Consider the following 10,254-nt stretch of genomic DNA (forward strand, 5'->3'; position numbering starts at 1 on the left):
GGAAATGAGGGAAAATGAAAATTAGGAGATGGAGGTTGGGGTTATTATTGTTTTATTTTGCAAATCATTGAAAAAATACTATTTTGAATGAAAATCACTATTAGCATGTGTTATGGAAATAACGGTGCTAAAACAGTTTTCTTTGCATTTCAGTAGTTTAAGAGGTTTGACCCCCCCCCCCCCCCCCCCAAAAAAATGAAAGAATAAATAAATAAATACATAAAATTTCTGGCTCTGTGGTGACCTTCACGTCGTGGAGTTCCGGCAAGAAATTCTAGCCACTTTCACCCCTGGTCGTAACCCGTGGACTAGCTGTAATCTGTTGACCACTTTTTGCGATTAATCTACGAATTCTAATTCTGCCAGTCATTATGGATTGGACATCTATCGCTGTCAATGGCATTGAAACATGATCATTGGCAATGAAGAGTTTAATAGATAAATTTGATAGAATAATTTGCTGACACATTCATCTCAATATTGCTATTCATCTCAGAATTTTAACACTGCCAGTCAAAACGGATTGGACGTCTACAGCAGCCAATAATTAAAAAAATATATATATATATATTTTTTTTAGGTGTCCTATGAAAATTTATTCCTAGCAATTATTTATTATAAGTATGCATTATAAATTTTATTATCATAAATATTCTATTATTTCATTTTTTTATATTAGCATGTACAATAATAAACAAAGCAATAATCTAAAATTAATATATACTAAGCATTTTGAATCGGAAAGAACCTAAATTAGTGTATCAAATGGAACATGATAGAAAATATTACACATTTTCATTTCAAAATGCTTATACGTTGTCTTTTTGATAAAACAACAATTGAAACACTTAAATCTCACATTCTGTGCCTTATTTTTTTTTTTAATCTAACATAACCTATCAGTCAAAAAAACACTTTTCTGTTCCATTGACAGCGAAAGACGTCCAATCCATTTCACCCGGCAGGGCGGCCGATGTCGTCAATAAATCCCACGACGCACCATGTGCGTGTGTTTCAAAACATGTGACATCATCGTCACGCATGTGGGCCTCCAGTGGGAGTGCGATGACGAGTTCAGGTGCACGTCGCCAGCGGGCACACACAAACAACGCACAACAGTTGTGTTTTAGTGTGCGCTGGTAAAATACGTGTTAGTTAGATCGAGACAGAGATGAGACCAAAACCCTAAAAATCCATTTTTGGTCATTTAAAGACCCAACCATAACACAGTATTCACTCAGTGGCTGGAATTGACGGCACTAGCTAGCCGTCTACCACTGTAAATGAGTTAAAATCAGCATTTGCTGCCAGTCTTTCAGTGCCATTAACAGCACTAGACATCCAATCTCGATTGACTGGAAGGGGTGAATGAACTTATGTTCGATAACAAAATACAAAAATATCCTCCATTACATTACAAGCGAGAGTGGAACAAAATCAAATTTACCTTATGAAAACACATTTTTAAAAAATACAGTGGTACCTCTACTTACAAACGTCTGTACATACAGAGTTTTCAAGTTAAGACACACCTCAACTGGAAAATAATGCCGCTTGTTACGACATTTCAATATATATAAGTAGGGTTGGGCGATATGGGAAAAATATATATATCACGGTATTCCCAAGACAATATCACGGTTTCGATATTATCATGATGTTTTTAAAACACTTAAAATAAAACATTGAGTAAGATATTTTGAAAGATATTTATTAAAAACTCAATACTATGAATATGGGTGAATAACACAATGCAAGAAAACTAGTAAACTTTTAAATGTGCTTTTGCCAACCAACGTAGCCAATCTGAGTTTGATTCAGTGCAAATACAAAAAAATATAGCAGCTGTATAGTAGTAAACATTAAATTACTCAAAAAAGAGAGTATTTTCAACAAACCGGAAATGCACTGTGCAAAATTACAATATATTAAACAAATATCAATAGTAACACTCATGACATAATCAAATACTTAAGGTCAATAAAAAAAAGAAACTAGTAAATTTTTAAAGTTTTTATAGTAAGTTAATAAAACGCGGTATAACGATGTCCTAAAAAATATGTACCTTCAGCACTTAAGATCGTGAGACGGTTTTATATCGTCATATCGCCAATGTATATATATAAGGCTAAAAAACAGAATGGGTACATAGGCGGAGTTTGACTTTTGGGGCAAGGGGGGCACAACATGTTGATGACCCCGAAACGCAGTGTCAGCAATATAATTAACTTTAGGGCTGCAGCTATCGAATATTTTAGTAATCGAGTAATCGATTGAAAATTCTATCGATTAATCGGATAAAACATTTTTTTTTTAGGTAAAGAGCAATTATAAATATACTTGAGAAAAAAAGACATTTAATCCAATATTGAACCATTTTCAGTCAATCAGTGTCTTTATTTTCAATGTACATTGTTGAAAACAGCCAACAATTGCATCTAAGATGTGACTAGAAAAAAAATTCACTGCTTTCACTCAAAAAACTTCTAGATCTTATTAAAAAAAACGGCATATTTCTTACCTAAAAATGTATTTACGCTTGATAACACACATCACTTGAAAGCTACATGTTTTTCCCACGTGTTTCAATTTAATTTCAATTTGTGTCAAGCTATTTTTAAGTTCTAGTTAATTTTTAAGTTAGTCTAAATTGTAAGTACTGATAGGATTTTGAGTTTTTGCAGTGTTCAAAATAAATGTATGATACCTGCTGTATTTGAGCACATTAGGGACCAGTGCTACTTGGTGTTTTATTCAGCAATGACTACCGAGCTAAAACTGACAGTTAGCTTTATTATGTTTTAATTTTACACCCTCATCACTCTACTGCGCTGTGTTTTTACAGATTAAATAAACCCTGTATGTAAGACACGTTAGCCACGCATCGACAGTGGTCATAATCAATAGAAACCTAGCCCTCCGAAGGGCTAACGTTACATTAGCTAGTGACAGTAACGTTATGTTTATTAGCAATGAGAAGTCTACTGCTTAAAGATGGCGGCTGTTTACGAACGCTGCCCATACGCGGCCAAGTCTGTCATTTCGCATCTAGTCCTAAATGCGTGCGATATCTGAGACGCATCGGACACTACCTGCTACCACACTAGCATCCCGCGGGTGTAGTTTTTAGCAATGTCTGCATATTTTGTAGCGGCTGTCAGCTGCGGTAAGTTTTTTTTTATTTATTTTTTTTTTTTAATTGCTTCTTCCTCTACGCACGTGACGTCAGTGCGTCGTCCCGCATTGAAAGTAGTCCGGGCAAAACGTGATGCTTAGAGCTGGCAAAATTAAACGATTCCTCGAGGTGGATAAAATTACTCGGATCAGTTTGTAAACTTGAGTTACTCGAGTTGCACGAGTATTCGTTTCAGCTCTAATTAACTTACAAGAATATTTATAATAATAAGTTGACAATGAGCGTTTTTTTGTTGCCCATCATTCTTGAGGGGAATTCTAAATCAGGCTGCTAAGGCAATACTTTTCGCCAAGATCGTCATTCATTGAATATGGTACGCCTGCCGGTGTCATGCCAATGTAGTTACCCCAGTCAAAAATTGTATCCCCTAGGCAGAGCCATATGGAGGTAGATTTCTGTCTTTATTATTCAATCACAAAAAGTTGGTTCAATCAAAATATAGATTTTCAATAAAAAAAAAGTCGCTTCAATCAAAAAAAATGTGTTTGAATGCAAAAAAAATTTGAAACTAAAAAAAATGCATTTGAAATGTGTATTTATTATTCAATCAAAAAATAAGTTGCTGAAAAAAAAAATTTTTTTTCAAAAAGAAAAATCAATCGAAAAAAGAAATTTCAATCATGGAAAACATTTTGGAATGCTAATATTTGAGATTGAAAATTTTACATTTGAACACTTAATTTTTTTATCGAAAAAGTTTTCTTTGATTGAAACATTCCTTTTTGTGTTTGGGCCATATTATGGGTAGGACATTGGCGTCTAAATCATTCAATCCCCCCCAAAAAAGTTGCTTCAATAATAGAAAAAATATATATATATATATTTTCAATCAAAGAAAAAAATAAAATTGCCCTCCCCTAATTTTTTTGGGGGGTGGGGGGAATTATATGCAAAGCAAATAACCGTCTAAGTTGCTATTCACATGTTCTGTTCGAAAAAAATTTTGGCCCATTATATAAAAAAAAAAAAGTTCATTAATTTTTGTTGCAGTTTTATTGCTTTACAACTTTATATATATATATAAAGTCAATTACATGCAATGACACTTTTTGGCCACCAGGGGGGCCTGGCCCCCTTGAAATCCGCTTATGTGTGGGCAGCTTTTTGCTGCTCCCAGAGTTTACTGAATGTAACATAACTATAGCTGCTCTGCTATTGCCTAACATCTTCCTGGCATCCAATTGGCCAAGAGGGACCTCTACTGTATGTGTATTTGGAAATTTGACGTAAATCGGTATCAGCATTTTTTTTTATTTTTTAAATCTGTCCGTCCAATATTAAAAAGTCAATTCAAGGAGACTAGGGATGGCGCCATTTTTCAGAGGATCGGTATCAGGTGAAAAGGATCGAGTTTTTAATCAAAAATATATATTTGTGTTTTTCTGCTTCATGTTCATACAGCCTAACTCTCCCGACTGCTGCTTTCTTGGTCAGCAGTGCAATGGGAGTTTTGCTTGTTAAAGTTAACGATGATTGACAGGCATTGAAGCTTTGATCTTGCCAGAGAAGCTTGGTATCGCTACCTTCAAAGACGACGAACGTGTCAATCATCGTTTAGCTTGTTCAACACTCGTGTGCTGTGGCAACTCATTGTGTGTGTGTATGGGCGCATGGCTGTTCTCAGCAGTGGGCAGATTTGAGAGGACTCACTCAATGAAGCATTTAGTAAAAGACAAACATTTTTCTATGTTATTCTTGATTAAAAATAATTTGCACAGTGAAGGCGGCACGGTGGGACAGTAACATGTTTAAAACTTTTTTTTTGTTTTTTGATTTTTTTGGAACAACACTTTTTTTCCGGAGAGCTATATATTTATTTTAATTATTCTATATTTTTATTCAAGTTTACAAAAGATGTTTCTGAGTCCAGGAAATTCAGGTTCTTCTGGAGTTTAAAAATATATATATATATTTGTGTAATTTAATAAACATGCTTTAAGCATTTCAATGAAGATTAGTGTTTCCATTATCCAATTTTTTTACGCCCATCTTTACGCTTTTACTGCAAATGAATATCGGCTCCAAAAATCAGTTATCAGCCCCTTTTAACTACTAATAATCAGTATCTGTATCGGTCTTGAAAGTCTTATCGGTTGATGTCTAATCTCAATTCTTGGCTGGAGCGTATCGATAACCTTTTGGGATACAAAGTATGACTGCAGCTATCGAATATTTTAGTAGTCGATTAATCAATGGACTAATTAGTTTGAATAATCAGATAAGGAACATGAAAAATTAAAATAACTGAGCTGAGTCTCAAACAGTATACTTTTTTTTTTTCAATGAGGATCTACGTACAACAAAAGAACAATTGGCTATCTTACATAGAAAAAGTCCGCTAGCTTAAATGCTATAAAATGCTAAAGTTTTTTTTTTTTTTTTTTTTTTTACAATGCTCTTAACAAAAAGTTCAGACACATATTCCCACAAAAACAGCTAAATATACATATAAACTAAATTATGAAGGCATTAAAAAACAGCTCAAACAAAAACTTGGCTTACATTGGTCTTAACAGGGAGCCGTTGGATCAAGCCATATGAAAAGAGGCAGACCAGAAGGCAGTGTATCCACCCTAATCAATTAAAGTAAATGCAAACACTTTCAAAATAAACCATTACAACGCCACTTTAATAAAACGAATACTCAAAGCAACAAAATTCGAATATTTTTTCTAATCGAATGCTCGAGTTAATCGATGAATCGTTGCAGCACTAATACAAAACATCACGATTTCGTTATTTTGTCACACCCCTGTTTATTTGCTGCCAGACCCCTCCAACTTCAAATGGATTGGACGTCTATCACCGTCAATGCCAGCTAATGAGTTAATTAGGAAAACACAGAAATATCATCCATTACATTCCTATCAAGACTAATGCAAAATTAAATTTACCACATGACAACAAATTTCTGGTGCAAAAAAAAGAATATCAGAGTATCCGGATACATTTTAGTCTTGATACTTTTCACTAGTTTTGACAACCCCATGTCTGAGATGATGTACATGTGTGCACTTGTATGACAGCATGTGACTGTGTATGATAATCCATGACAGTGCGTCTATGTGTGTATGTGTCTATGATGTTGTGTCTTAGTGTGTCATTTACATATGTGTGTCTTTTGTCTCCCTGTGCACACGACGTATGTGTAGCATCGAGGCAAAATGGAGGTTTGTTGCATTGTGCTGAGAATGCGCGTGCATGAAGAGGTGCGCGTGCGCGTACGGCGGCAACACTGCAGCACCAGCAACACCCCCATTTCTCCCCCCTTTTTTGTGAGTGTGTCTTTGATTTTTATCTTTAAGAGGTGAAACACGTCTAAACCTGTTAAGGGTACGTCTAAATTTGAGTAGTGTCAGGTGTGATGGAGGAGGACGCACCTGTCGTGTTGGAGCGTGGCGAGTGGACGCAACCACGTCGAGGCTGACACGTCCATTTCTCGTGGAAATTTTTTTAAAAATGAAATAAAATAAAAAGAAGAAAAAAGGCTGGTGGACGTCCGGACGGCTTGTTGCTTTTTCTCGTCCTGCTGCTGCCGCGTCGATGTCGTCTCTCGTCCGTCCGCCGCCTCGCAGCTTTTTTTTTTCTTTTTTTTTTGCCCACGTTCGCCTGGTTCAAGTGGCGTCAATCAGCCAATGAGCGCGCGAGTTGTCGTCGCGCTCACAGCTGATTGGGCGGCGCGCGTCCATCGTCCGCACCAGCAGCTTGTTTTGCTCCCTGAGGGAAAGAAATAGCATAAATAAGATGATTTGTTGAACTTTTAACAATTGTTAGACGCGAGGACAATCATTTTTTGCCGTTTTCACAAGTGTTTGGGCTAACTGGGAGCTGTGGTGTTTTTGGGTGATTAGGGCTGTCAAACGATTAAAATTTTGAATCGAGTTAATTACAGCTTAAATATTAATTAATCGTAATTAATGAACTGCAGGAGATTGTCTTAAACCGTGTCTACATGCCTAAATGCACTGAGTTGCCGCCATGTGACTGGCTGATTAGAAATTAAGTGTTAACGAGCAGTTGGACAGGTGTACCTAATAAAGTGGCAGGTGAGTGTATATAGATATATATAATTATTAGGGCTGTCAAAATATTAAAAATTTTAATCGAGTTAATTACAGCTTAAAAAATGATTAATCGCAATTAATCGCAATTCAAACCATCTCTATAATATGCCATATTTTTCTGTAAATTATTGTTGGAACGGAAATATGAGACACAAGATGGATATATGTATTCAACATGCGGTACATAAGGACTGTATTTGTTCATTATAACAATAAATCAACAAGATGGCATTAACATTAACATTCTGTTAAAGTGATCCATGGATAGAAAGACTTGTAGTTCTTAAAAGAAAAATGTTAGCACAAGTTATAGAAATTTTATATTAAAACCCCTCTTAATGTTTTCGTTTTAATAAAATTTGTAAAATTTTCAATCAAAAAATAAACTAGTAGCCCGCCATTGTTGATGTCAATAATTACTTACACTATAAAATCCGTTGCACCCAAGCGCCAGCAGAGGGCAGCAAAAGTCCGCAAAACACAATTAACAAGTGGGCCTTTCACTCTACTGTCATTTAAATCTGTCTGAGCTGGGCAAGTGCGTTAATTGCGTCAAATATTTTAACGTGAATAATTTAAAAAAATAATTAACGGCCGTTAACGCGATAATTTTGACAGCCCTAATATTTATATATGCGACATTGGATAATTTCTCGCGGCACACCTGACGATCTCTCACGGCAAACCAGTTGAAAAACAGTGTGATGGACAATTATTCACATGCCCCTCAAGACGATTGTCCGGTGTGTGTGTTTTTCCGGTGTGTGTGTTTTTCCGGTGTGTGTGTGTGAGGGGTGCAAGTGAAATGGCAAGTAACACGTAACTTTTACTTAACAATATTCATGATGTTAGCAATTGTTGCGAGGCGGGTCCACCTCCCATTTAAATAAATAGAAATAGTGTACGATCGAGATGTTTACTGAGCTAAACCTAACAATTCTGTCCGAAAATAATGTCCAAATTCATTGGTAAAGATGTGGAAAAACATACAAATGTTCAGTTACAGAGATGGCATGAGTGTCAAGGGGCTGCAAAGAGCCAACCTGATCCAGAGTTAGCTTTTTTATCAACACCTTTTTCTTTTGTGCTTTGCCTTACGCCACTGACAATGACATTCTCCTGTTACAACAATCTATCCTTTACCACCATATGCCCTGCCTTTCTTATATATTCTATCCTCTGGTTGTCTTACATCTCTGACCGTTCTTGGAGGTAATTTATATTGTTAGTTTTGTGTAGCGATCGCAAATGCTACTCAGTGACAGCCAACAAACAATTTTGTTTCATTAATAACAAATCTTAATTCTATAATTTATTTACACTTCCACCTTACTGAAGTTGTTTTTACAACAGAAAAAGTAACAGTGGCAGTAAGATACCATTTTAATTTTTTCCAGGTCAGACAGAAGCAGCACGGCAAAACGCCGCATTAAAAAATAAGTAAAAATATCAAAATGGCTTACCTCTTCATCCTCTGTAGGACCATGGCCTGCAACAGAATTTTTTTACTACATATGAAATGTGAATTGTTTTATTAAAAGTAATATATATATACATATGTACTGTATATACATATATAGTGTATATATTAGGGGTGTCAAACGATTAAAATTTTTAATCGAGTTAATTACAGCTTAAAAATTAATTAATCGTAATTAATCGCAATTAATCGCTATTCAAACCATCTATAAAATATGCCATATTTTTCTGTAAATTATTGTTGGAATGGAAAGACACAAGATGCATATATACATTCAACATACGGTATATAAGTACTGTATTTCTTTATCATAACAATAAATCAACAAGATGGCATTACCATTATTAACATTCTGTTAAAGCGATCCATGGATAGAAAGACTTGTAGTTCTTAAAAGATAAATGTTAGTACAAGTTATAGAAATTTTATATTAAAACCCCTCTTCATGTTTTCATTTTAATAAAATTTGTAAAATTTTCAATCAAAAAATAAACTAGTAGCCCGCCATTGTTGATGTTAATAATTACTTACACAATGCTCATGGGTGCTGAAGCCTATAAAATCAGTCACACCCAAGCGCCAGCAGAGGGCGGCAAAACTCCGAAAAACACAAGTACACCTTTCACTGTGCTGTCATTTTAATCTGTTTGAGCGGGTCATTTGTGAGTTAATTGCGTCAAATATTTTAACAGGATTAATTTTAAAAATTAATTACCGCTCGTTAACGCGATAATTTTGACAGTCCTAGTATACTGTATATATTTTATTAAATGGTTTTTGAGCACTTCAAATGTAATACTGTAATTATGATAAGATTTAAACATGTTGCTGTCCTACCAAATTATTTTTAAACAAGAATAAAGTAGAAAAATGCGAGTCTTTATTCAATGCTATATTGTGTGAGTCCACTCAAATCCGCTCGAGCTGCTCACTTACAATGAGTTGCAACAGCAACTGTTTAACATATTAAACAATGATTGATGCATGCGGCGCTTTGAAGTTTCGGCTTCCAAGCATCTCTGGCAAGATCAAACCTTAGTGTCTGTCAATCAATGTTAACTTTAATAAGCAACTCCAGTGCACTGCCTGAAAAAGCAGCAGGAGGGAGACTGGGACAACGTGATAGGATCGGGTCAGCATATCTGTACTTATTTATTTAAATTTTATTCGGAAAAAAAAAAAATCCGTGATGGACTGAGGGTGCGAATTTTGAAGCACAAAGTCGCGAAGGATCACTGTAGTTGTTGTTTTTTAAAAGCGTTTATTATGACTAGTTTTTGAATAATAAATGAGATGGCTTGGGCATGCTGTGTAATTAGGACTCTTGCCTTGTTAGGTGTTTAGGGCACGTCCAACTGAGAGGAGACCCCAGGGTTGACCAAGGACACGCTTGGGAGACAACGTCACCTGGCTGGGTATGCTTCGGGATCTCCCAAACGGAGCAACACGAAGTGGCTTGGGAGAAGAAAGAGAAGGCTAGGCTTCCCTGCTAAAGTTGTTGCCCCGTGACACGA

At 35.6% G+C, this 10,254-nt stretch overlaps 1 protein-coding gene across 1 annotated transcript in view; it reads right to left on the minus strand.

Moving 5' to 3' along the window:
• LOC130910159 (protein shisa-6-like) overlaps positions 1-6,797 on the minus strand; it is a 32,988-nt gene extending 26,191 nt beyond the window's left edge. Inside the window, exon 1 of the mRNA XM_057827171.1 lies at positions 6,577-6,797. The gene's annotated coding sequence lies outside the window, so the exon portion shown is untranslated. The remainder of the gene's footprint in view (positions 1-6,576) is intronic.
• Positions 6,798-10,254: the final 3,457 nt, after the last annotated feature.

This window comes from Corythoichthys intestinalis, chromosome 22 (genome assembly GCF_030265065.1).
Source record: "Corythoichthys intestinalis isolate RoL2023-P3 chromosome 22, ASM3026506v1, whole genome shotgun sequence".
In the NCBI taxonomy this organism is placed as follows: Eukaryota; Metazoa; Chordata; class Actinopteri; order Syngnathiformes; family Syngnathidae; genus Corythoichthys; species Corythoichthys intestinalis.